This window comes from Odocoileus virginianus, chromosome 9 (genome assembly GCF_023699985.2).
Source record: "Odocoileus virginianus isolate 20LAN1187 ecotype Illinois chromosome 9, Ovbor_1.2, whole genome shotgun sequence".
NCBI lineage: Eukaryota > Metazoa > Chordata > Mammalia > Artiodactyla > Cervidae > Odocoileus > Odocoileus virginianus.
Genome location: NC_069682.1, coordinates 34325146 through 34352406, shown reverse-complemented (window position 1 = coordinate 34352406; position 27261 = coordinate 34325146). Strand labels below are relative to the sequence as shown.

General features: G+C 43.4%; 1 long non-coding RNA gene across 1 annotated transcript; it reads left to right on the top strand.

Moving 5' to 3' along the window:
* Window positions 1-763: 763 nt before the first annotated feature.
* Window positions 764-11494, top strand: LOC139036489 (uncharacterized). Its single transcript, XR_011489252.1, has 3 exons — window positions 764-953; window positions 8884-9057; window positions 10881-11494. It is a non-coding gene; the product is annotated as an uncharacterized lncRNA (long non-coding RNA).
* The last annotated feature ends 15767 nt before the right edge of the window (window positions 11495-27261 follow it).

Here is a 27261-nt window from a genome sequence, read left to right as displayed (position 1 = left end):
ACAGCTTCAAGGGACATTAAGGATTTTAAAGAGAACAATTCATTTTCTTCAGCTTGTGATAGATGGTTTGGTTTTATAACTAATGATCTATAGAAATTTTATATATGGTGAATCACCTGTAGTCTAACATATACCATCCCAGTGAACTTGCAGTGTCAGGCTGTGGACTTAAAAATTGTTCACTACCTAAAAGTTGAGGGTTAGGTTGGTGGGAGTTATATTTGGTGGGAATTTTTAGGACTTCAAACCTGGGAGATAGTGTTAGGTAGTTAGAATAGGGAAAAAGAGTCCAAAATGGCGGTGGCTAAAAGACCTGGAAGGGAAAGCCCGAGAAAATAGAACAAAGGAAGTTCCCAGGACCTGAGTGGGAACCTCAGGTAAAACAATGCTCTGCCTAAGCCCAATTTACATAAGGCAGGCCCAGGGACAGAGAAACATATAAAAAGAGGATCCAAAGCCCTCTTCCCCCCTTTTTTGCTCCCTCCCTCTCTCCCTCGCGATGGGGCGATCTTCTCTTCGCGTCTCTGGATCGACGTGCCCTCACGCCTCAAAGGTGGATTTTCCTGCTATTATCTAAATAAATAGAGCTGTAACACTGGTTTATTTAAGAGCTGTAACACGGTCCGTTCTCTGAGAGCTGTGGCCCGCCAGGGGGCTTTAATGTACGTCACTCCAAATCTTTGCTGTGACGAGACAAAGAACCAAGGAGCATACACTCGCGTGACATCTGTGGGGCCGTGAGTCGGATAAAACCTGGCTGAAACAACCTCCACGCGGAAGGGGCCAAGCGCAGCAGGAGCCCAGCTCAGCGAAGCTCCCGAGGTACAAGCACAACTCGGAGAAAACCCAGCGCAGGGGAAGGCCCATCGTGTTGGAAACCCGGGCAGCGAAAACCGAACTCAGCAGAAAGCCCACGCAGCTCAGCCTCAGATTCCAGAAGACCTCCGGCTAAGGTAGGAGGTCCTCACTCCTAGGGCTGGAGGGACATGCCTAACAATCTTAATTCCGTTACAGTCTCTCATTTCTCGTTTCTTTGAACCCCCCGCGAACAGGCGGGCGGCAATGGGTGAATTAAGGGCCTCTGGAGAGGCTCTTCTTTAGTATGTCCCAAAGGCACTCTCTGCTGAGCCCCAGTAGCTGTTACCCAAGCCGGTGGGGGTTCTTCTGTCCCTACTCCTCTCTGTTCCAAGAATCAGGCCAATAAAAACTGTGAGCACCGGTCAGATATCTAGCAAATTTTCCAGCAGGCTATAAAGGGGATTCCTTGGCACGTTTTTCCCACTGCTTTTTCCTCTTTTTCTTCAGCTCTTTCTCCTGGGACTCTAGCCCGACCAAAATCCAGGATGTCCGGCTCAGGCTCTGAGGTCTTATTACAAACATTCAATGAGAGACAAAGCGATAAGTGGGAGGTGGGTTTGCTAGGATTCAGAGAGAAGCGCCCATTCTACAGGGTACCGGCCATGGAACGTGGCCTAACTAAATTTTGCGAGCGGGGCGAATTCATATGCTAATGAGCGGGAAGACCATCCCAGCCATTGGAAAACCACCCACTCCTCCCTCTGCTGACAGTGCTTTAGGGCTGTTCTGCCGCCTCTGGGTGTGTCTTTTGGCTTACAGATTGGGGATTAAAGTTTGCTTGATTGGACCCAATTGACTTTAATCGGTTTATGTTATGCTCTGATGCTGTCATTCTTCCAAAGGTTGTGCTCTGTCCCCCTTCCTTCCTGTTTCATGCTCCTTTCCTCAGCCCCATCCGGCCCACAATGTTGCCTCTATAATCTACTAGAGGGATAACCAGAAAATAGCTGGCCTTGGGAGGGAAGAACTGTATAATACCCAACCTTAGTCCTACCTAGCATTGGTCACACTGGAGATCTTGGGGACGCCCAAACTCCAGTCCAGGGGTCCCAGGAGGTCATCATGCCTTGACCTGCCTAGGGATCTGGTCCTCAAAAGGTTGTCACGCCTCAGCTTTTCGGGGATCCTCTAGTCTCAAGGGTCCCAGGAGGTCGTCACTCCTCGACCTGCCCAGGGGCTCAATTCCCGGGAGGCCGTCACGCCTCGACCTGCCCGGGGATTCGATCTCTAGGAGGCTGTCACGCCTCAGCCTGCCTGGAGATCTGCATCCTGATCCGGGGACGCCTGGCTCTCAGGTTGCCACAGTAGTAGGTAGGATGAGCTTATATCATGGTATCTTCCCATCCACAGTGGACAAACTAGCAATGAGTTACAACCCCTTAGTTCTACCCAGCACTGGTCACACTGGAGATGTTGGGGACGCCCAAACTCCAGTCCGGGGGTCCCAGGAGGTCATCACGCCTTGACCTGCCTAGGGATCTGGTCCTCGAAAGGTTGTCACGCCTCAGCCTTTCAGGGATCCTCTAGTCCCAAGGGCCCCAGCAGGTCGTCACGCCTCGACCTGCCTGGGGATTCGATCTCTAGGAGGCTGTCACACCTCAGCCTGCCTGGAGATCTGCATCCTGACCCAGGGATGCCTGGCTCTCAGGTTGCCACAGTACTGGGTAAGATAAGCTTCAAAAAGCATGTTAGTTTTTTCTTTTCCTTTTCCTCCCTAACATGACTGTTTTTCAGATGGGAAATAACCAATCCACTTCCCGGCAGATGCCCTTGAGATGCATCCTTGACAACTGGAAGCTGTTTGATCCTCTAACTCTGAGGAGGAGTCGTTTAAAATTCTTTTGTGCCACTGCATGGCCACGGTATCCACTGAGGGACGAGGAACACTGACCCGAGGATGGGACTTTAAATTACAATACCATCCTGCAATTAGAATTATTCTGCAAAAGACAAGGGAAATGGACAGAGATCCTCTATGTCCAAATTTTTTTCAGACTGAGAGATATGAAGGAACTCTGTCTTAAGTATGGGATTATTGTGCGCCCTAAAAGGGAGCCCACTAGGCAAATGGTGTCAGGCACAGGCAGCTAAGGGAAGGAATCCCCCCACCCCCACCCCGTGAAGGCTCACCTCCCACAGCTCCCGAGGTGCCTGGTGCTGCTTCCTTGTATCCAAGCGTGCCCTCATATCCAGGAGCACCCCCTCCACAAAAGCAAGCTCGAGTATGTCCCTTAGTTGAAACTGGAGGAGAATTCGGACCAACCCACGTCCATAAACCCTTCTCCCTCTTAGAACTAAGACAGATCAAACAAGACCTGGGAAGCTATACAGATGACCCAGGCAAATACATAGATATGTTCCAACATATTACCTTGGCCTTTGACTTGACATGAAAGGACATCATGGTCATATTTAGTCAAACTTTATCTGACCCTGAACATACTAGGGCCTTAAAAGAAGCCCGGAGGTATGCAACAGGGCTTCACATGTCAAGCGATAGATACCCAGTAGGGGAAACTGCAGTCCCCTCCTCTGATCCTAACTGGAATTATAATGACCCTGAGCACATCTGGGAAAGAGATCATTTTCTAATCTGTATAAAGGCAGGACTGAAAGCAGCCCAGCAAAAAGTAATCAGCTATGCCCGGGTCTCAGCAATAACTCAGGAGTCCAATGAGAACCTCATTGCCTTTCTGGAAAGGCTAAAAGAGGCCCTCCAAAAGTTTACCAATTTGGACTTAGACTCTTACGAAGGACAAGTGATTTTATTTTATTTATTTATTTTTTTTTTAGGGCATAGTAAGCTTTTATTTATTTATTTATTTATTGTCATACATTGAATTAGCCATGGATTTACATGTATTCCCCATCCCGGTCCCCCCTCCCACCTCCCTCTACACCCCATCCCTCTGGGTCCTCCCAGTACACCAGGCCTGAGCACTTGTCTCATGCATCCAACCTGGGCTGGTGATCTGTTTCACCCTAGATATACAGGTTTCGATGCTGTTCTCTTGAAACATCCCACCCCCGGGTTCTCCCATAGAGTCCACAAGTCTGTTCTATACATCTGAGTCTCTTTTTCTTTTTTTTGCATATAGGGTTATCGTTACCATCTTTCTAAATTCCATATATATGTGTTAGTATACTGTAATGGTCTTTATCTTTCTGGCTTACTTCACTCTGTATAATGGGCTCCAGTTTCACCCATCTCATTAGAACTGATTCAAATGAATTCTTTTTAATGGCTGAGTAATATTCCATGGTGTATATGTACCACAGCTTCCTCATCCATTCATCTGCTGATGGGCATCTAGGTTGCTTCCATGTCCTGGCAATTATAAACAGTGCTGCGATGAACATTGGGGTGCACGTGTCTCTTTCAGATCTGGTTTCCTTGGTGTATATGCCTAGAAGTGGTATTGCTGGGTCATATGGCAGTTCTATTTCCAGTTTTTTAAGAAATCTCCACACTGTTTTCCATAGCGGCTGTACTAGTTTGCATTCCCACCAACAGTGTAAGAGGGTTCCCTTTTCTCCACACCCTCTCCAGCATTTATTGCTTGTAGACTTTTGGATAGCAGCCATCCTGACTGGCGTGTAATGGTACCTCATGGTGGTTTTGATTTGCATTTCTCTGATAATGAGTGATGTTGAGCATCTTTTCATGTGTTTTTTAGCCATCCGTATGTCTTCCTTGGAGAAATGTGTGTTTAGTTCTTTGGCCCATTTTTTGATTGGGTCATTTATTTTTCTGGAGTTGAGCTGGAGGAGTTGCTTGTATATTTTTGAGATTAATCCTTTGTCTGTTGCTTCATTTGCTATTATTTTCTCCCAATCTGAGGGCTGTCTTTTCACCTTGCTTATAGTTTCCTTTGTTGTACAAAAGCTTTTAAGTTTCATTAGATCCCATTTGTTTATTTTTGCTTTTGTTTCTAAAATTCTGGGATGTGGGTCATAGAGGATCCTGCTGTGATTTATGTCGGAGAGTGTTTTGCCTATGTTCTCCTCTAGGAGTTTTATAGTTTCTGGTCTTACATTTAGATCTTTAATCCATTTTGAGTTTCTTTTTGTGTATGGTGTTAGAAAGTGTTCTAGTTTCATTCTTTTACAGGTGGTTGACCAGTTTTCCCAGCACCACTTGTTAAAGAGGTTGTCTTTTTCCCATTGTATATCCTTGCCTCGTTTGTCGAAGATAAGGTGACCATAGGTTCGTGGATTTATCTCTGGGCTTTCTATTCTGTTCCATTGATCTATACTTCTGTCTTTGTGCCAGTACCATACTGTCTTGATGACTGTGGCTTTGTAGTATAGTCTGAAGACAGGCAGATTGATTCCTCCAGTTCCATTCTTCTTTCTCAAGGTTACTTTGGCTATTCGAGGTTTCTTGTATTTCCATACAAATTGTGAGATTATTTGTTCTAGTTCTGTGAAAAATACCGTTGGTAGCTTGATAGGGATTGCATTGAATCTATAGATTGCTTTGGGTAGTATAGCCATTTTGACAATATTGATTCTTCCAATCCATGAACACGGTATATTTCTCCATCTGTTTGTGTCCTCTTTGATTTCTTTCATCAGTGTTTTATAGTTTTCTATGTATAGGTCTTTTGTTTCTTTATTAGATATACTCCTAAGTATTTTATTCTTTTTGTTGCAATGGTGAATGGTATCGTTTCCTTAATTTCTCTTTCTGTTTTCTCATTGTTAGTGTATAGGAATGCAAGAGATTTCTGTGTGTTAATTTTATATCCTGCAACTTTACTGTATTCATTGATTAGCTCTAGTAATTTTCTGGTAGAGTCTTTAGGGTTTTCTATGTAGAGGATCATGTCATCTGCAAACAGAGAGAGTTTCACTTCTTCTTTTCCTATCTGGATTCCTTTTACTTCTTTTTCTGCCCTGATTGCTGTGGCCAACACTTCCAAAACTATGTTGAATAGTAGTGGTGAGAGTGGGCACCCTTGTCTTGTCCCTGATTTCAGGGGAAATGCTTTCAATTTTTCACCATTGAGGGTGATGCTTGCTATGGGTTTGTCATATATAGCTTTTATTATGTTGAGGTATGTTCCTTCTATTCCTGCTTTCTGGAGAGTTTTAATCGTAAATGGATGTTGAATTTTGTCGAAGGCTTTTTCTGCATCTATTGAGATAATCATATGGTTTTTATCTTTCAATTTGTTAATGTGGTGTATTACATTGATTGATTTGCGGATATTAAAGAATCCTTGCATTCCTGGGATAAAGCCCACTTGGTCATGGTGTATGATTTTTTTAATATGTTGTTGGATTCTGTTTGCTAGAATTTTGTTAAGGATTTTTGCATCTATGTTCATCAGTGATATTGGCCTGTAGTTCTGTTTTTTTGTGGCATCTTTGTCTGGTTTTGGAATTAGGGTGATGGTGGCCTCATAGAATGAGTTTGGAAGTTTACCTTCTTCTGCAATTTTCTGGAAGAGTTTGAGTAAGATAGGTGTTAGCTCTTCCCTAAATTTTTGGTAGAATTCAGCTGTGAAGCCATCTGGTCCTGGGCTTTTGTTTGCTGGAAGATTTCTGATTACAGTTTCGATTTCCTTGCTTGTGATGGGTTTGTTAAGATCTTCTATTTCTTCCTGGTTCAGTTTTGGAAAGTTATACTTCTCTAAGAACTTGTCCATTTCTTCCAAGTTGTCCATTTTATTGGCATAGAGCTGCTGGTAGTAGTCTCTTATGATCCTTTGTATTTCAGTGTTGTCTGTTGTGATCTAGGACAAGTGATTTTAAAGGACAAATTCCTGTCCCAGTGTGCATCAGATATCAGAATTAAGTTACAACAGCTACAGCAGCAGGACCCTGCTGCCTCTTTAGATGAGATGATCCAGACAGCCACCAATACCTTTTATAACAGAGAACAGGAGAAAGAGGCCAAGGCCCAGGAGAGGGAGAGAAGGAAAGAGACAAGGCATGCCCAGATGCTGGCCACCCTCCAGGGAAGCCCTATGGCACACCCCGATCCCTTGAAGAACAAGGCACGAGGCAAACGCCTAATCTGTAGACAGGCGGGGCATTGGGCCAAAGAGTGTCCTAACCGTGACAAGTCTCCTAGAACAGCTTGCCACAAATGCCATCAACTGGGACATTGGGTGGCACTCTGCCCTGGGGACCCAAGAGCCTCAAGGTCAAGCGCCAAGCCTTCCCTCACGATGGTTCAAGAGGACTGAAGTGGCCCGCTCCAGCCAGCCCGCCTGTCACAGATAATCATCACGGGGCTGGAGCCAAGGGTGCAACTGGATGTGGCAGGAAGGTCCGAGAATTTCTTGGTTGACACAGGGGCTGCCTACTCTGTCTTGATCTCCTACTCCGGAGCCTTCTCCTCCCAAACCTGTACCATTTTGGGTGCTACAGGAAAAGCAACTATTAGAAGATTCACCCAAGCACTTCTTTGTTGCTGGGATGGACAGATATTCTCCCACCAGTTTCTGGTGGTCCCTAAATGTCCTACTCCCTTAATGGGAAGAGACATACTCACTAAACTGGGGACCACCTTTGTGATGGGAAGCTTTTCAGTCCTTAGGGCCCTACAGCTTCTGCTTACTACTGAGGAACCCATCACACCTCCAATAGAGAGAGAGCAAAGACTACGGGAGGACAAAATTAACCCCCAGGTGTGGGATCAGGGGCTTCCTGGGCGAGCCCACCAAGCTGAACCGGTCATCATTGTCCTCCGAGATCCCACTCGGTTTCCTAACCGGAAACACTATCCCCTCAAAATAGAGGCTCAGGAGGGACTACAGCCTTTAATAAATAACTTCCTTGCTTGTGGGCTATTGGCTCCCACCAGTTCACCATGTAACACCCCAATCCTCTCAATAAAGAAAAAGGCGAATGGTTCAAGATCTCTGGATCATAAATGAAGCTGTAGTCCCCCTCCACCCCACAGTACCCAATCCCTATGTAATCTTGGGAGAAATCCCACCCAGTGCCAAGTGGTTTACAGTCTTGGATCTCAAAGATGCATTTTTTTACATACCACTGGCTAAAGAGTCCCAATATCTTTTTGCGTTTGAGTGGGACGCCCCAGGAGAAAAACACCAACAGATGACTTGGACAGGATTACCTCAGGGGTTCAGAGATAGCCCTCACTTGTTTGGACAGGCCCTTAGCCGGGATCTCCTAGATCTGGACCTGGGACCTAATGAGAAAATATTACAATATGTAGATGACCTACTAGTCTGCTCCCCAGATGAGAAAAGTGACCAACAACATGCAATTCAGGTTCTAAACTTTTTGGCAGAAAGGGGATATAAGTCTCCCATGCTAAGGCAGAGATGGTCGAGACAAAGATCACTTACCTGGGAGTTCAGATTACACATGGGTCCAGGAGGCTGTCCTCTGATCGGGCACAAGGAATCCTCCAGTTGCCCTCCCCCACGACTCGAAAACAATTGCGAGTTTTCCTGGGGCTAACTGGGTATCGTAGAATCTGGATCCCCAACTATGGTCTAATTGCCCAGCACTTATATAAAAGCTTAAAGGGACGAGATGATTCAATCCCACTAATGTGGGGAACTCCTCAAAAGAAGGCAGAGGCTACACTAAAACAGGCCTTAACTCAGGCACCTGTCTTGAGGTTGCCAGATCCAAAAAAAGCATTCCAACTTTATGTCCATGAAAGAGAGGGAATAGCCTTGGGAGTGTTAACTCAAAGGTTGGGATCTGAGCCCCAGCCTGTAGCTTGCTTATCCAAGAGACTTGATCCAACCGCCCAAGGCTGGCCCCCCTGCCTTCGAAATCTTGCAGCTATTGCAATCATGATAGAAGATGCTTTAAAACTCTCCTTTGGGGGCAAACTAACTATTTTTACCAGCCACCAAGTAAAACAACTCCTAAATGGGAGAGGCCATTTATGGATGTCTGATCAAAAAATCCTCAGATATCAAGTAATATTGATGGAAAATCCAGGCCTCACTATATCCCCTTGTGAGGTTCTTAACCCAGCCACCCTCCTGCCTACCCCCGAGGGCTCTCTCCCCTTTCACTCCTGTCTAGAAACCTTGGACCACTGGACAAAACCCCGAGAGGGATTGTCAGAAGATCCTCTGATCAATCCTGAAAAAATCTGGTACACTGACAGAAGCAGCTTTGTCTTGGATGGAAAAAGAAGAGCCGAATATGCAGTAGTCTCCAATTTTGAGATCATAGAGGCTAAGCCTCTGCCGCCAGGTACTTCAGCCCAATTAGCTGAGCCCATAGCCCTGACTCGAGCTTTAGAGCTGGGAAAAGGAAAAAGAATAGCCATTTATATTGACTCCAAGTATGCCTTTCTAGTGCTACATGCACATGCAGCTATCTGGAAAGAAAGGGGCCATTTGACCACCCGAGGGTCCCCAATCAAATACGGTGATCAAATCCTTAGACTCTTAGAGGCAATCCATCTGCCCACTGAGGTTTCAGTCTCCCACTGTAAAGGACATCAAAAAGGAAGCACTGAAGTGGCACGAGGGAGCCAAGCAGCTGATCAGGCAGCTAAGAGAGCAGCGTTACAGAACCATGACCTAATAGGGATTGCCACCCTAGTTCCACAGACTAACTTGCCAGAAACTCCTTCATATACTGAAGGTGAGACTCTTAAAGCTAAGAGTGAGGGCTTTCAAGAAGATCATATGGGGTGGTTCCAAAAGGAGGGACTCCTTTTTCTTCCTGGGAACCTCCAATGGAAGTTGGTTAACTCCTTACATGCCACCACTCATTTAGGAGAAAAGGCCCTCCAAATATTACTAGAAAGGTCTTTCAGAGGAACAGGCTTCCAAACAACTATAAGACAAGTGGTCTCCTCTTGTCCCACTTGCCAATTAAACAACCCCCAAGGAGCTCGAAGACCCCAGCTGGCCCAGCCTGTCCAGCGACGTGAGGTTTATCCAGGAGAGGACTGGCAGATGGACTTCACCCAGATGCCAGTTTCTCAAGGATATAAATACCTATTAGTCATGATAGATACAGTCACAGGATGGATTGAAGGCTTTCCCACCCGAACTAAGAAGGCTGAGGAGGTGGTAAAAAAAAAAAACTGCTCCATGAAATCATTCCAAGGTTTGGTCTGCCCAGGTCATTACAAAGTGACAATGGGATGTCATTTACTTCTAAGATCACCCAAGGAATCTCTAAGGCATTGGGCATTACTTATTATCTCCACTGTGCCTGGAGGCCTCAGTCTTCAGGAAAAGTAGAACAGAGCCTACCAATTCTTAAAATCAGCAATAAAAAAGATAACCCAAGAGACCTCCCTGGGATGGAAGGAGGTTTTACCAATAGCTCTCCTCCGTACCCGTATTGCCTCTAAGGAACAGGTTGGTTTTAGTCCTTATGAGAGGCTATATGGGAGACCTTCTATTTATGTCAATGACCTCTTCCTAGATCCAGAGGTTCAGACCCTCCAGTCTTATACCATGGCCGTTGGGCAATTCCAACAGGATATATGCTTGTGGGGTATGAACCAGGACCCAAAAGACTCTAAAGACTCGCCACTATATGCTCCAGGGACTCCAGTCCTAATTAAAGTCTGGAAAGATGTGTCCCCAAAGGCTCAGTTCCAGCCCACATGGAAGGGCCCCTACCCTGTAATACTTTCTACTCCCACAGCGGTCAAGGTGCCAGGACATGACTCCTGGATTCACTAATCACGAGTCAAGCCGTGGAAGAAAACAGAAGAGGACGCTCAATATACCTGTGAGCCCCTGGGAGATCTCGGATACCTATTCAGAACTACAAATGAGTGCCCTTCTAATAAACAACCCCAAAATCTGGTCTCCAGGGATAAGATTTCTCAAGACAACTCTAAAAAGCCAACACAGCTTGACAAAAATAATACTCCAAAACAGACAGGAGATAGATCTTCTGATCCCTGAACAAGGAGGGACTTGAGCTATCCTGGTGATGTGAATTTAAAATTGGCTAATGCCCCTACTAGTCCTTGTTATGCCATACTGATGCTGCTAATGATTGTTCCATGTACTGTCAATTGTCTAACCTGTCTTGTCTCTGCCCAGGTCAAGCTACGACATGCAGCGCCAGTTCAGCAAAGATAAAACTACAGCCAACCACAGAAAACATCAGTCACCCTTAGATGGACACCGCTATAAGGACTCTGAGGCCTGAGACTAGCAAGAGGGGGAGGCCCAATGCCCCTCGCCATCCCAGTTCAGCAGGAAATAGCCAGAGAGACCTCGACGCCCCTATTCCCAAAGAATTGGGCCTCCCATCTCTTGAGGGGGGAATGTTAGGTAGTTAGAACAGGGGAAAAGAGTCCAAAATGGCGATGGCTAAAAGACCTGGAAGGGAAAGACCTCGAAAATAGAACAAAGGAAGGTCCGAGGACCGGAGTGAGAACCTCAGGTAAAACAAACACGCTCCAGCCTAAGCCCAATTTACATAAGGCAGGCCCAGAGACAGAGAAACATATAAAACGAGGAGCCAAAGCCCTCTTCCCCCCTTTTTGCTCCCTCCCTCTCTCGCGCGCGATGGGGCGATCTTCTCTTCCGGTCTCTGGATCAACGTGCCCTCACACCTCAAAGATGGATTTTCCTGCTATTATCTAAATAAATAGAGCTGTAACACTGAGCTGTAACACTGATTTATTTGAGAGCTATAACACGGTCCGTTCGAGACCCGAGAGCTATAACACGGTCTGTCCTCGGAGAGCTGTGACCCGCCAAGGGGGCTTTAATGTCCGTCACTCCAAATTTTTGTTTGGAGCATACACTCACGTGACAATAGCATCTCAAGTAACCCTGAGAAAACTGCTCTGAAGAGGCAAGGAAGGGAAGGGGCCGGTTTATACAGAAGTTTTGCAAAAAAGGAGTGGTAGTCTGAACATCAAAAGCTTGCTGTTATTAAAAGAAAACAAGACTCCCACTTTAAGGAATTCAACACTTTTCTATGTATGGGAAGATGCAAGAGTCTGGATTCACTGAGATCACTCCTTTCATATGCATCTCGTCATATGTCAGATGTCATCAGCTGGAAGTAGGTGGCCACACTGAAGCCCTGAGGCCCAAGGCACATGAGTAGAACATGAGCAAGCTTGCTGCATGCACAATGAAGCCAGAGCACATCTGCTTAAATGTGAAATAGAGGCATTTTGTCCTGGCCTCCTTTCTAAAACTGAATAAAAACAACAAGGAGAACAAGAGTAATTTTTAAAGAGAGAGTGAATGAGAATATTGGTCAATGTTCAAACAGGAAACAAAAGCCACCCCAGTTACTTGAACAAGGCAAGTTTAATTCAAAGAATGATTAACCAGTAGAAAGTAATTAACTGCCAGAAGGGGTAAAGAGAACTAAAAGAAGTACAAAAGCACGGGTGTAGAAGTCAGCTGCTTTCCCTCAGCTGAGTGGCCAAGGAAGGAACTAAGGATGCGGACAGAAGTCTCCCCATCCTTTCCTAAGGCAGAGATGCAGGTGAAGGCACCACAGAGGTAGGAAATGAAATGCCACCCTTCAGTGATTTCAACTAGAAGAAGCCTCCCTGAGTGCAGGCTGATTCGAGGTGGTGGTGAGCGTGTGAGAGGAACAGGCTGGGATCCTCGGGCTCTTGTGTTTGAGTACTTGGTATTTAAATCACTCCAGTTAGTCCTCCCACGTGGATTTTTTTTTATCTGCCTCTCCCAATACTCGCCTTTCATCTGCCCCAGATACTCCCCATCCCCATTCTATGTCCCAAATCCCCACAAACAATACAAGGAGTTTCACAGGGCGAGGCTTAGTCCCATTTTGTGCACTTGTTCTTTCCTATTGCCTTGAATGATGATAATGTACATTTTTTATCTCCTCTCTATGAGACTAGAAACCCTCTATTTTTAACCTTGCAACTCCTTAGAGCAGCATAGTCCAGTACAGTAGTTATGAGACAGCTGGGGCTGTTAAAGCATGTGAAAGATGTCTAGTCCAAATTCAGAGAAGCTGCAAGAGCAAAAGACTAACTAGATTTCATCTGCTTGGTATGAAAAAAAGAATGTAAAATATCCCATTAATAACAAATTTTATGTTGATTACAGGTTAAAATAATATTTTGAATAGGTTTCTTTAGTGGCTCAGTGGTAAAGAATCCATCTTTGAGCTGTTTTGCAGATACTGAAACTCCCATCAGGTGGAATGAGTGTTGCCCACAAGCACGTAACCCCAGATCAGTTGGAACCAGAAGGGTAATGATTCTGACTCCCAATTACTTCACCACCAACCAATCAGAAGTATGTCCACGATCTGATCATGCCCTCTTTGAAACATTTCTATAAAACTCCTCACTGCCCCATCCAGGTCAGGGCACAGTTTTGGCAGCATTAGACTACTGTGGCCCTCTTTGCTGGCAACACAATAAAACTATTCTTTACTTCTTCACCCAGAACTCTGCCTCCAAGATTTAATTCAGTGTCGGGCTACAGAGGCTGAATTCAGCTTCGCTGTAAACATCAGTTCATAAGAGAAAGGGAACATTTTAACATTCAAAAGCAGGCAATAAGTGATCTCAAATGAAAGAGAACAGTGGTCAATGTTACACAATTAATTTTAAAGCAAACAAAAGAAATAGGATACAAATTTAAATTTCCAAGTGCAGAGCAAGAGCAATGCAAACTGCCCCTCTGAGTTATTCTATTGTGAGCCATTGTTTTCTTGACACAATTGTCAGTTTGAGGGCAGCTGTTGAGCAGGAAGGGGTGTTGCTCAGTTCAGCTTGTTAGCTCTTTGTTTTGAGCACACTGGCTGAAAATGCAGTTTTGTATAGGAACAGCAGTGAAAGTGGACCGGACACAGTTAACATGACTTCAGTCCAATTGGAATGTTCTAAGGTGATTGAAACTAAGCCATACTTTTGGAGCCACCCAAGACACTCAGGTCATGGTGGAGAGGTCTGACAGAATGTGGTCCACTGGAGAAGGGAATGGCAAACCACTTCAGTATTCTTGCCTTGAGAACCCCATGAACAGTATGAGAAGGCAAAAAGATAGGACGCTGAAAGATGAACTCCCCAGGTCAGTAGGTGCCCAATATGCTACTGGAGATCAGTGGAGAAATAACTCCAGAAAGAATGAATGGATGGAGCCAAAGCAAAAACAATACCCAGTTATGGATGGACTGGTGATAGAAGCAAGGTCTGATGCCATAAAGAGCAATATTGCATAGGAACCTGGAATGTTAGGTCCATGAATCAAGGCAAATTGGAAGTGGTCAAACAGGAGATGGCAAGAGTGAATGTCAATATTCTAGCAATCAGCGAACTAAGATGGATTGGAATAGGTGAATTTAACTCAGATGACCATTATATCTACTACTGTGGGCAGGAATACCTTAGAAGAAATGGAGTAGCCATCATGGTCAACAAAAGAGTCCAAAATGCAGTACTTGGATGCAATCTCAAAAATGACAGAATGATCTCTCTTCGTTTCCAAGGCAAACCATTCAATATCATGTAATCCAAATCTATGCCCCGACGAGTAACGCTGAAGAAACTGAAGTTGAACAGTTCTATCAAGACCTACAAGAACTTTTAGAACTAACACCTAAAAAAGATGTCCTTTTCATTATAGGGGACTGGTATGCAAAAGTAGGAAGTCAAGAAACACCTGGAGTAACAGGCAAATTTGGCCTTGGAGTACGGAATGAAGCAGGGCGAAGGCTAATGGAGTTTTGCCAAGAGAATATACTGGTCATAGCAAACACCCTCTTCCAACAACACAAGAGAATATTCTACACATGGACATCACCAGATGATCAACACCAAAATCAGATTGATTATATTCTTTGCAGCCAAAGATGGAGAAGCTCTATACAGTCAGCAAAAACAAGACCGGGAGCTGACTGTGGCTCAGATCATGAACTCCTTATTGCCAAATTCAGACTTAAACTGAAGAAAGTAGGGAAAACCACAAGTCCATTCAGGTATGACCTAAATGAAATCCCTTATGACTACACAGTGGAAGTGAGAAATCTAAGGGACTAGATCTGATAAACAGCCTGATGAACCATGGATGGAGGTTCATGACATTGTACAGGAGACAGGAATCAAGACCATCCTCATGGAAAAGAAATGCAAAAAGGCAAAATGGTTGTCTGAGGAGGCCTTCCAAATAGCTGTGAAAAGAAGAGAAGCAAAAAGCAAAGGAGAAAAGGAAAGATATTCCCATTTGAATGCAGAGTTCCAAAGAATAGCCAGGAGAGATAAGAAAGACTTCCTCAGCAATCAATGTAAAGAAATAGAGGAAAACAACAGAATGGGAAAGACTAGAGATCTCTTCAAGAAAATTAGAGATACCAAGGGAACATTTCACGCAAAGATGGGTTCAATAAAGGACAGAAATGGTATGGACCTAACAGAAGTAGAAGATATTAAGAAGAAGTGGCAAGAATACACAGAAGAGCTGTACAAAAAAGATCTTCATGACCCAGATAATCACGATGGTGTGATCACTCACCTAGAGCCAGACATCCTGGAATGTGAAGTCAAGTGGGCCTTAGAAAGCATCACTATGAACAAAACTAGTGGATGTGATGGAATTCCAGTTGAGCTATTTCACATCCTTAAAGATGATGCTGTGAAAGTGCTGCACTCAATATGCCAGCAAACTTGGAAAAAAACTCAGCAGCAGCCACAGGACTGGAAAAGGTCAGTTTTCATTCCAATCCCTAAGAAAGGCAATCCCAAAGAATGCTCAAACCACCGCACAATTGCACTCATCTCACATGCTAGTAAAGTAATGCTCAAAATTCTCCAACCAGGCTTCAGCAATATGTGAACCGTGAACTTCCAGATGTTCAAGCTGGTTTTAGAAAAGACAGGGGAACCAGAGATTAAATTGCCAACATCTGCTAGATCATCGAAAAAGCAAGACAGTTCCAGAAAACATCTATTTCTGTCTTATTAACTGTGCCAAAGCCTTTGACTGTGCGGATCAAAATAAACTGTGGAAAATTCTGAAAGAGATGGGAATACCAGACTACCTGACCTGCCTCTTGAGAAACCTGTATGCAGGTCAGGAAGCAACAGTTAGAACTGGACATGGACCAACAGACTGGTTCCAAATAGGAAAAGGAGTACGTCAAGGCTGTATATTGTCACCCTGCTTATTTAACTTATATGCAGAGTACATCATAGAAACGCTGGGCTGGAAGAAGCACAACCTGGAATCAAGATTGCCAGGAGAAATATCAATAACCTCAGATATGCAGATGACACCACCCTTATGGCAGAGAGTGAAGAGGAACTAAAAAGCCTCTTGATGAAAGTGAAAGAGGAGAGTGAAAAAGTTGGCTTAAAGCTTAACATTCAGAAAACTAGGATCATGGCATCTGGTGTCATCACCTCATGGGAAATAGATGGGGAGACAGTGGAAACAGTGTCAGACTTTATTTTGGGGTGCTCCAAAATCACTGCAGATGGTGACTGCAGCCATGAAATTAAAAGACGCTTACTCCTTGGAAGGAAAGTTTTGACCACCCTAGATAGCATATTAAAAAGCAGAGACATTACTTTGCCAACAAAGGTCTGTCTAGTCAAGGCTATGGTTTTTCCAGTGGTCATGTATGGATGTGAGAGTTGGACTGTGAAGAAAGCTGAGTGCCAAATAATTGATGCTTTTGAACTGTGGTGTTGGAGAACACTCTTGAGAGTCCCTTGGACTGCAAGGAGATCCAACCAGTCAATCCTAAAGGAGATCAGTCCTGGGTGTTCATTGGAAGGACTGATGCTGAAGCTGAAACTCTAGTACTTTGGCCACCTCATGCGAAGTGTTGACTCATTGGTAAAGACCCTGATGCTGGGAGGGATTGGGGGCAGGAGGAGAAGGGGACGACAGAGGATGAGATGGCTGGATGGCATCACCGACTCAATGGGCATGGGTTTGGGTCGACTCCAGGGGTTGGTGATGGACAGGGAGGCCTGGCGTGCTATGATTCATGGGGTCACAAAGAGTCAGACATGACTGAGCGACTGAACTGAACTGAAGGTGATTGATTGCTGAGGCTCAGGCCTCACACTGACATCACTCCAGCAGCCTTTCTGGATGCAGTTCCCAAACTCATCCATGTTCTCCATGGCTGGTGTAGACCAGGGTTCTCATTTTTCAGGGTTGCAGGAAAGAGGCTGCGGGGCTGACTGCTTGGCCAGTGCCTCCCCATCTCACACTGTGCAGGCTCAACACGAAAGCAGGGAATTTGTCTGAAAAGGATGCTGTCCCCATGAATGATCACAGAGCAAACATTGGTATGTTAGTGGAAAGCTGATGCAAATCTTACCTGAAGAGCGCTAGTGTCGTCAAAGAAAAAACAGAGCTGGACAGAAGTCAAAGAGGACAGATTTTATTCAATAAACAATGGCAAGAGAGGAAGGGGGAGCCCAGGTTAGAACTGAGATGGATTCTGAATACAACCAGAACAAGTGGGGATTTTTAAGTTAAGGAGCAAGTTGTGGGGAGGGGGTGGAAGTTTACTAAGAGGAGATATCCAGTCTCGGAGGATGCTGGCTGAGCTGACCCAACAGGATTCTTGCTAAAGGCAGGCCAGGGTGATCAATTACCATCTGGGGTGTGGGAGGGGACGGTAGGGGTGAGGAATTTGATCATGGAGAATTCTTCCTAAACTGACTTAGATAGATTTTTGCTGAAATTGATTTCTACAAGAAGCACACAGATGGGTCTTTTCTGGGGACTAGGGAAAGGGTTCAGGTGGACTGATCAAAGTTTGGCCAAGCATAGAATCTTTGTGAGTGTTTCATCCATAAGCTACCATGATACTGCTGTCAACTATCTGCCATGGGCGCTTGCCATCTACCTCTACCTGGATTAAATCACGTGCTGCTGCAGCTGCTGACCTTCAACACCCCTTGAAAGGGGCTCAGGGCGGAGAGCAGAAATAAGTCACTCTGTAAGTCACTCAGGGAACTGGCGGGACAGGTCTTCAGATAGCTTCCCTGGTGGCTCAGAGGGTAAAGTGTCTGCCTGCAATTCAGGAGACCTGGGTTCGATCCCTGGGTCAGGAAGATCTCCTGGAGAAGAAAATGGCAACCCACTCTGGTACTCTTGCCTGGAAAATCCCATGGATGGAAAAGCCTGGTGCAGGCTATAGTCCATGGGGTCTCAAAGAGTCGGACACAACTGAGTGACTTCACTTTCACTTTTCAGGTCTTCAGATAGTTATATATTTTCAGGAGCTCATTTTATGAGCCCACTTCTTATATCTCCTCATATCTAGAAAAGCTCTAACTTCGTTCATGGTGATGTCTGCTCCTCATGATCAGCAGAAATCATCTGCAAAAAATATGTGCTGGATTACATGTACTCCCCCTTCACCAAAATCACATAATACTGACCTTCCTCCTTTACCTCTTTGGAGCAGTTTCTCAGAACTATCTGAGGTACTGTCTTCTGGGCTATAGTCCTCATTTTCCCCTAAATAAAACTTTATTCACAACCTTCTGGTTGTGCTTTTTTCAATTCTACACTGTTTTAGCTATATCGTCAAGTGGACCTAGAATCACTCCTTTTCCTATCAGTACAAAGATTAACATAATCACTGCCTTTGGTCCTGAATGTCCCTCCTCTAAGATCTGTGTACTCTGTATTGGAACATCCTCTGCTCATCAGGATACTGGATGGTGAGGGGGTGGGGGGGAGAGGAAGATGGTGGAAAGAGACAGAGGAGGTAGTTATTTCACCTGCAGCTCTTGGATTTCTCAGCTGTCAATTCCTCTGGGATATCATCACCTGCCAATTGAGAGGCTCTTATCCTGGGGTTTCCCTGATAGCTCAGTTGGTAAAGAATCCGCCTGCAATGCAGGAGACCTGGGTTCGATCCCTGGGTTGAGAAGATCCCCTGGAGAAGGAAAAGACTACCCACTCCCATATTCTGGCCTGGAGAAATCCATGACCTGTGTAGTACATGGGGTTGCAAAGAGTCGGACAGGAGTGAGCAATTTCCACTTCACTTAGACTGGGCTGAAAAACATTATCATACGCATGCAAAGCTGCACTTTTAAATCAGTCTCTGCTTCACAGCTCTCCAGAAGGCAAGGGCAATTTCTCAAAGCTTCCTTCCAATGAGAAAAGACAAAAATAATGGAAAAGAAAAATTTTGGTTGGAAAATAAAAATTCTGATAGGAATCTATTTTTCCAGAAAAAAATGTTTGCATTGATGTGGTCCTTTATTCACTCACCATTTTTTTTGTGCTGCTTCTGGAAGATCCCTTATTTATAAATATCTAAAAAGCAGAAAGTTTCTTTTAAAAAAAGAAAATGACATTTTTCCCTTCTCTGCATTGATCTTAGGACTTGCGTGCTGACAGCTAGCAGCCTGACTTCTGCAATCAAATGCACCAAGATCCAGGTTTACAATATGAGCCTTACAAGCTAGACTGTGCAGGTGGTCCTCCCACACAGGTGAGAGTATTTCTTAGCAAGATAAGAAGAGAAAGCTGTAAGGAAGAGGGCCTGCCGTCCTGTCACCTCTGTACTTCCTTTAAGATATAATTATTTATTTGCATAATTAGCGTTGTATTTTCACTATGTCTAAGTACCATGCAAAAAAACACAAATACACAGATTTAAATACAGTCAAGACCAATGCTACAGGGACTCCCTGGTGGTCCAGTGGTTAAGACTTCACCTTCCAGTTCAAGAGGTGCATGTTTGATCCCTAATCGGGCAGTTAAGGTCTCATATGCCTGGAGGCCAAAATGACCAAAACAAGAAAAAAAAGCAATATCGTAACAAATTCAATAAAGACTTTAAGAAAATGATTCACATTTAAATAAATAAATAAATAAGAAATAAAAGACCAATGCTACAATTTGTTATCTTTCTCATACCAAACTACCTATTTCTAATCATGCAGGAGCTCACCATGATAAGAATTTTTCTACTCTCCTTGTAATGTACTAGAAGAATGAGAACCCAGACACAAGGTTCAGTCACTCAGTGACTGCAGGTGTGGGTCTGAGAGAGCCTTCATCTGCTCCCTTCCTTCCTTGGAGAGGTCATCCCCAACCCTTCCCAATAGCATTTCCTCTGACTACACCAGAAAGGGTTCTTTCTCCCTTTTCCTTCTTACCTTCTTTTCTTTTAAGAAAACCTCTTTGCTCCAGTGATTTGGCCAGAGCTAAAAGAAAATCACCTCAGCGTATACTGCAGTCAGTTTCCTGTCCTTTGAAGCTTAACCGGTTTAACGTACTTAGCTCCAAATGCCAAAGATGAACACTTCACCGTGTCAGAATCTTCCAGTCCATCCTAAATCTATTCCCCAAAAGATGTTTCTTTTTTAAATTCTATTTTTAACACAATTAAACATAATGGGCTTCACACAGAGCTTGCTGGCTCTCTCACAAGCATTCATTTTGAGGTACTAAATAAGAGAAACACACCACCTTTCTTTTGAAGATTAAAAAAAAATTTTTTTTTAATTTTGTATTGGAGGAAAAAGTGAAGGTTGCTCAGCTGTTGTCCAACTCTTTGTGACCCCATGGACACGGAATTCTCCAGGTCAGAATACTGGAGTGGGTAGCCTTTCCCTTCTCCCGGGGATCTTCCCAACCCAGGGGTTGAACCCAGGTCTCCCACATTTCAGGCGGATTCTTGACTAACTGAGCCACAAGGGAAGCATTGTATTGTGTTGGATCATAGCCGACTAATGATGTTCTAATAGTTTCAGGTGGACAATGAAGGGACTCTGCCGTACATTTATGTGTATCCATTTTCCCTCAAAACCCACTCCCATGCAGGCCGCCACATAACATTGAGTTGAGTTCTATATGCTATGCAGTAGGTCCCTGTTGATTATTCATTTTAAATACAGCAGTGTGTACATGACCATCCCCAACTCCCTAACTGTCCCTTTTCCCTGTCTATCACAAGTTTGTTTTCTGAGTCTCTTTCTGTTTTGTAAGTAAGTTCGTTTGTATCAAGTAATAATGCCATTTGCAGCAACATGGATGGACCTAGAGAGTATCATATTGAGTGAAGTCAGACGGAGGAGGAGAAATAGCATATGATATCCCTTATATGTGGAATCTAAAAAGAAATGTGGAATCTTTTGTAGGTTTTTTTAAAAACAGTAAGCCTTCATGCCCTGCCTGTTGGTGACCTGTTATGCATATATGTAGCAGAATTCAGGGCAGACTGCCTGTTTAGAAACCGCTCTAATTTTCTTCTATCTCTAGAAGTTTAAGTCAGTCAAAAATACTACAATTTTAGTCACGAGAAGGAAAAAGCAGACAGACGTCATGTGTGCCTCCCACAGTCTCTGGCTCAGAACTCACTCAGGTTCTGAAATAACTTTCTTCCACATGATCTCACAGATTTCTATGAACACAAAACAAGCTGGACCAAGTTGTGAAAAGCTAAAAAGTTGAAGTAAGAACATCACAAGTGCCCTTTACTCAACATTCTGATATTTACCCAAAGAAGCACATTATTCATTCTATTTTTTAAATAATTTGCAAATGCTTGAATTTAGGCTGATTGTCCCACCTCTTTTTCCAATTCTTTTCCTCATCCTACTCTTCATTCAAAAATTTAAAAAGAGGTCCCAAGGATGTAAGAATGCACATCAACAACCATGGTATTACTCAATTTAGTCTTTAAAAAAAAGTATTAGAATATATCATAGTTCAAGGAATTATCCCTATAGGAGGAGAGATTGAAATACATGAATTCCAAATTATATATTACTGAAAGGATGAATGATTTTTACCTTAGGCAAATAGACCATTGAAGAGGCTAATCTGCCACACAGACAGCTCATGGTTCAATCTGGGATTGAGGAGTTGGTTGACAAGCCCACTCCTCTGTCCATGGAATTCTCCAGGCCAGAATATACTGGAGTGGGTAGCCATTCCCTTCTCAGGGTATCTTCCCATCCCAGTGACTGAACCCTGGTCTCACATTGCAGGCAGATTCTTTACCATCTGAGCCACCAGGGAAGCCCAGTGACAAGGATTATGTTTCTCGAAAAGATACCTTCGAGTCTTAATCATTTGGAAATAGGATTGTAATCCAAGAAGAGGCCACACCGAGTAAGTGTGGCTCTAAACTCAAGTGACTGGCACCCTTATAAGAGGCAAGAGACACCATGTGAAAACACCGTGTGAACACATCCTGTAAACAAGGAGGCAGAGATGGGAGCCATGTGTCCATAAGCACCAAGGATTCCTGGTGAATTCTAGAAGCTGGAGAGAGACACGGAATAGATTTTCCCTTAGAGTTTCCAGAAAGCCAATCTAGCTGACTCCTGGTTCTGGATGCCTCAGCTCCAGAGCTATAAGAAAATAAATTCCTGTTGTTTCAAACCACCTGCTTTGTAGTATTTAGAAGCTAATATACAGGGTCACCAGATTTTAAACCAGAATGATTCTATCCAAATTGGGACATGGCCACCCAAGTCAAAAATAGCTTCATTTTGTTTTAGGATTGGGCAACAAAGGTGGCGACACAATTGGCCATGTTATGAAACAAGTCAAATAGCAGATTTTTCAGGCAGATGCTCAGCTTGGTTTGGAACTTTGGCGACTGAGGCACTAAAGGACAATCACCTAATTAGAGATGGAGGTAAGTTTTATACAGACCTGCCCTGAAGGTAAAGGCCAATATTTCAGGCTGTCATGCATGACTACATTGCTAATCAAGGTTTAGTACAGAACTCTTACTTTTTTTAAAACATTTTCACATCAGTTATCCCCAATTGATTTTAACAGCAATCCTAAGAGGTATAATTATCTTCAATTTATAGGTAAGTAAAGCAAGATTTTGAGAGGTTTAGAAACTTGTCCATGGTTATAGAGAAAGCTAAGTTATAAGCAGAGGGAAATAAGGAACCTGGGGCATTTCCTTCCCAATTAATTTTCATTTCCATCATTGTCATGCTGCCCCTTTTAATGTTCAAATTCAGAATAAGGCAAAGTTTTGCTGACTTGGCCAATAGGCAGCAAAAAAGAATAAATAACATTAAATCCTTAAAGAGCAAAAGAAATGGTTATCACTAAATTAATGTACTTTATTTTTTCAATTCATCAATAAAATGTTTCTTTTTTTCTTTTTAAATTAGTGTACTTTAAGAAAATATAAATTCTATTTAATTATCAAAATTTCTCTGAAAAGCAACTTCCAAAGGGTCATAACACTAGGAATCAAAGAATAGGCCAAAGTGGAAAGAAGCTTGACCAGGGATTTTATGAATGACAAAGATGATGGTGGAAACTCAAAAGCAGATGAAGGAGGCAGGAACATGTCGGGGCCAGATGGTGGTCATGTTAGGAAGCCAGTGGAGGGTCTAGGAAAGAAGCTATGAAGTTGCTAATTCTCTAAGAGTAAATGAAATGGGAACCACTACACAGAGAGACATACATGATTTAACAAATTACCTACAGTTTATGTGAACTCATAGGACTTCCACACGAAAGTCTTCTGATTTTGTTTTTGATTCAATTCAATGATTGAAATTTAATTTTTAATTTAGTTCAAAATGCTTGCTAATTGTAACTTTTAGACACTATGGGGATACACATGAGATATAAAACTGGGTTTCTCTGCCCAGAGTTTGATTTTATTGTGCAGTTAAGACATGCACATCAGCAAACCATCCAGCCTGACAAGATGGTCTGGCTTGCCCAACAGCAGAGTTGATAGCAAAGACTGCATCAGAAAAACCTCACCCCTGGGTTCTCAGTATCGGTAGTTTACAGGACTTTTGCTGTTGTTGTTGTTCAGCTGCTAAGTTGTGTCAGAAGACCAGGAAGAAAAGCAAACAGCCTTTGTAGGTTGAATTAAAGAGTCATTTTCCCATGACCTGAGATGTATTAATAAAGACGAATGGCTCATACCAGATAACAATTTTACATCATCAAATTATGTCTGTTAAGCTACATTTCATGCTTCTCAGTTGTCGAATTAAAGAGGTCTGTTAGAACAGCAATAACACACTCAAATTGGTTGAGATTCGTGCTTCAACATCCATTTTATTAGAGCGATAACTCATGAGGCTGAACTAATCACTTATTAATTAATACTTAAAACTCCCTGAGATGGAGCAAGCCAGGTGACCCATAAGTAATCTTCAAGTGGTTTGTGGAACATGCACCAGAGGTGGTACACTTCCGGGGCACTTCTTGCGAACGGGCTTCCCTGGGGGCTCAGATGGTAAAGAATCCACCTGCAATGCAGGAGACCTGGGTTTGATCCCTGGGTCAGAAAGATCTCCTGGCTACCCACTCCAGTGTTCTGGCCTGGAGAATTCCATGGACTGTTCATGGGGTCTGGGTTCATGGACTTTTCTTCATGGAGAAGTCCATGGGGTCGCAAAGAGTCAGACACAACTGAGCAACTTTTGCTCACTTGGTATGTTCATTCAGTCATGTCTCTGCTCACCTGTGGCCTTTCCCTAAAATACTTGTCCATTATCAGAGATTTAGTGGAGCATTACAAAGCAATGAATTTCCCAGAATGAGTGATCTGTGGTCAAGATTATATCCCTTCCTTTTCTGAAGTCCAGAGAGAGTAGGGGGAAAAAACGTCAGAGAAGCAGGTGGAGATCATGGTGAAAAGGATGAAACAAAGTCAGAAAAAGAACCAGAAAATGAGAAAAAAGAGGGGACAGAGTTTCCATGCTCTCTTTGAGTTTACCACTCTCCCCAAATTTCTGCATGTTTGGATAGGGGGCTCTCCAAACCCCCTCCTTTTGGATTTTTGTGGAGGCTTCACTATTACATAGGTATGGTTGATTGAGTCATCTGCTACTGGAGATTGAATCAAACTCAGTTTGCTCTCTCCCCTCCCCAGACAGGGTGGACTTAAAGGTCGAATCTTCTATTCCTGGTTGGTTTCCCTGACAACCAATCCCCCTCTTTAGATGTTTTCCAAAAGTCAACTCATTACCATAAACCCAATGGTGGAAATGGGCTTCTTACGAGTAACAAATAAAGACACTTATCTCCCCTTTATCATTCTGATGTCATTTCAGAAACTGAGGACAGGAGATAAAATATCAGGGCAAAACTTGCCCCCATCGTTCTTTTGCTTAGGAAATGCTAAAGGTCTGGGAAGCTGTGGACCATGAATCATGAATGAAGATCAAATACATATGAGAAATAAATTTTGATCACCTGAATGACCAGAGATATAATTCTTCTAAATCACAAAATTGCAGATGGCCAGTTGTTTCATCATTTGTTGAAAAGATTTTCTTTATTGAGTCCTTTGTTTAGAATCATTCTACCATATATGTACCACTGTGCTTCTAGGCTGTCTATTTTGTACCATTTATTTACATGTCAGTCATTCTTTCACTGTCTTGAGTGCTGTAGCTTTATATTAATAATGTCTTGAAGTCAAGTAGCATAAATCCTCCAATTTTATTCATTTTGACAAAATTATAAGATTTTTCATTTTCATAAAATTTTTGAGTTTATAAACTATAAAAATTGTGTTTGAATCTTAATTAATATTGCCTCAGAGCTATAAATAAGTTTAGAGAGAATTGCCATTTTAAACAACATTGAGTCTTCCAGTTCATAACTTGGTATTTCACTTTTATTTATTTAGTTCAGTTCAGTCACTCAGTCGTGTCCAACTTTACTTATTTAGGACATCTTCAATTTCTCTCAGCAATATTTGTGTAGCTTTAGGCATAGAGGTCTTGCACATCTTTTATTAAATTTCATATTTTTATACTAATATGAATATTGTTATTTTTACTATCATTTTCCCACTATTTGTTTCTGGCATAGAAATACATTTGACATTTTTATATTCACCTCTATCTTGTCACCTGGACCTTGATAAATTAACTCATTTTTTTCTAGAAGTCAATTCCTTTAGATTTTCTATATATACAACATGTTTTCTGCAAATAAAGTCTTATTCCTTCTTCCCAATATTGATATCTTTTATTTCTTTTTCTTGCCTTAATGCATTTTCCTAGCTCAAATCTCAAAATATCCAAGCGAATAAAGCCAGAAAGAAAGAGAAGGCAAAGCAAAATACTGTACAGTGGGTTTGTTGTTGCTGTTGTTTCTGCATTTACTACCTGAGCAATGACTGTTTTTTGTTAAGGACACCATTTCTCAAGAATCAAAACATGTTACCGCTGGGACAACTGCTGGTGAACTTCATCCAATACTTCCTTCAGTTCAGTCAGTCAGTTCAGTCGCTCAGTCATGTCCGACTCTTTGCAACCCCATGAATCACAGCACACCAGGCCTCCCTGTCCATCACAAACTCCCGGAGTAAATCTTATGAAACTAAAGGCCAGAAAACAGATGTGAATTACCCAAGATCACACAGCTGAGATGACGCCCCTATTTCTGGATTCCTTAGTGCTCAGTCTACAAACCCTTGGGTGTTCTCCAAAGGAAGGACCATGGAACACAAATTCCCCAGGATATCGGAAAGTGTTTGGGGTGGGGCACAGTTTAGAAGGAGGAGAGACAGCTTCTGTGATCAAGTATGTGGGAAATGCTAATTTAAGTTATGTTGCCTTGTCTCCTAGAGAGACTTCTCAGAAGCTTACCTATCCCATACTGTTGGGGTCCAGTCAAGACAGCAGCAACCACATGAGGATTCCAGTAGAAAATTACTTACTGCGGTCCATGGGGTCACAAAGAGTCAGACACGACTGAGCAACTGAATTGAACTGAACTGGTGGGAGACTGGGAACTTACAATCCCCTGAAAGGGCTGGAGCTGCCGAGGTCAGGTGAAGGTTCCAAGAGAGCCAAGGGTCATTAGAGTTTGAAAGTTGGAGATGCCACCACAATCTCCAGCACCGAGATGAAAGTTCAGGAAGCTCTCTGGAAACCTTAGATCCCTTTGCATGTGCTCCTGCTGCTAGCTGGAAAGACAACAGTAGAGCTTCTCTCCAGGGCAGCATCTTATCAGACCTCTGTCCTTTAGGGACTTAGTAATGTAGTTACCAGGCTGCTAGTCCCTAAATTTTACAGAGATCACAAAAGAGACTGATATATTTTGGTGCTTTGCTTTTAGAATTCAGAAGACCTGGCTAGAGGCCGGTCAGTTTCCCCTGATGAGGTGCACACTCCAAGCCTTTTCTCTACCAGGATCTCACACTTTTGGCCATCGCACACTCATGTGGACATCACCACTCATGTCCAAGTGGTGGACAGCTCCTAGGCTCCAGAGCCCACAAAGTTATTCAAACTAACCAGTTCACAGAAAGTCTGTGAAACTTTGCAAACCCCAGCCTGCGTGACATATAAGCTGCCCCGACATCTCTAGTTTGCTGCCATCCTGTCTCCGGGTGCAACCCGCTACACAGTCCTGCATGGCAGCCTTGTCTCCTTGGGAGCTGTTTGTGACAGAATTTTGCTTTCATTCAGCTGAGTGCTTCTGTATTGCGTCCTGCAGTCATAGAATCTTTCAAAGTCAGGGTTAGTTGCCA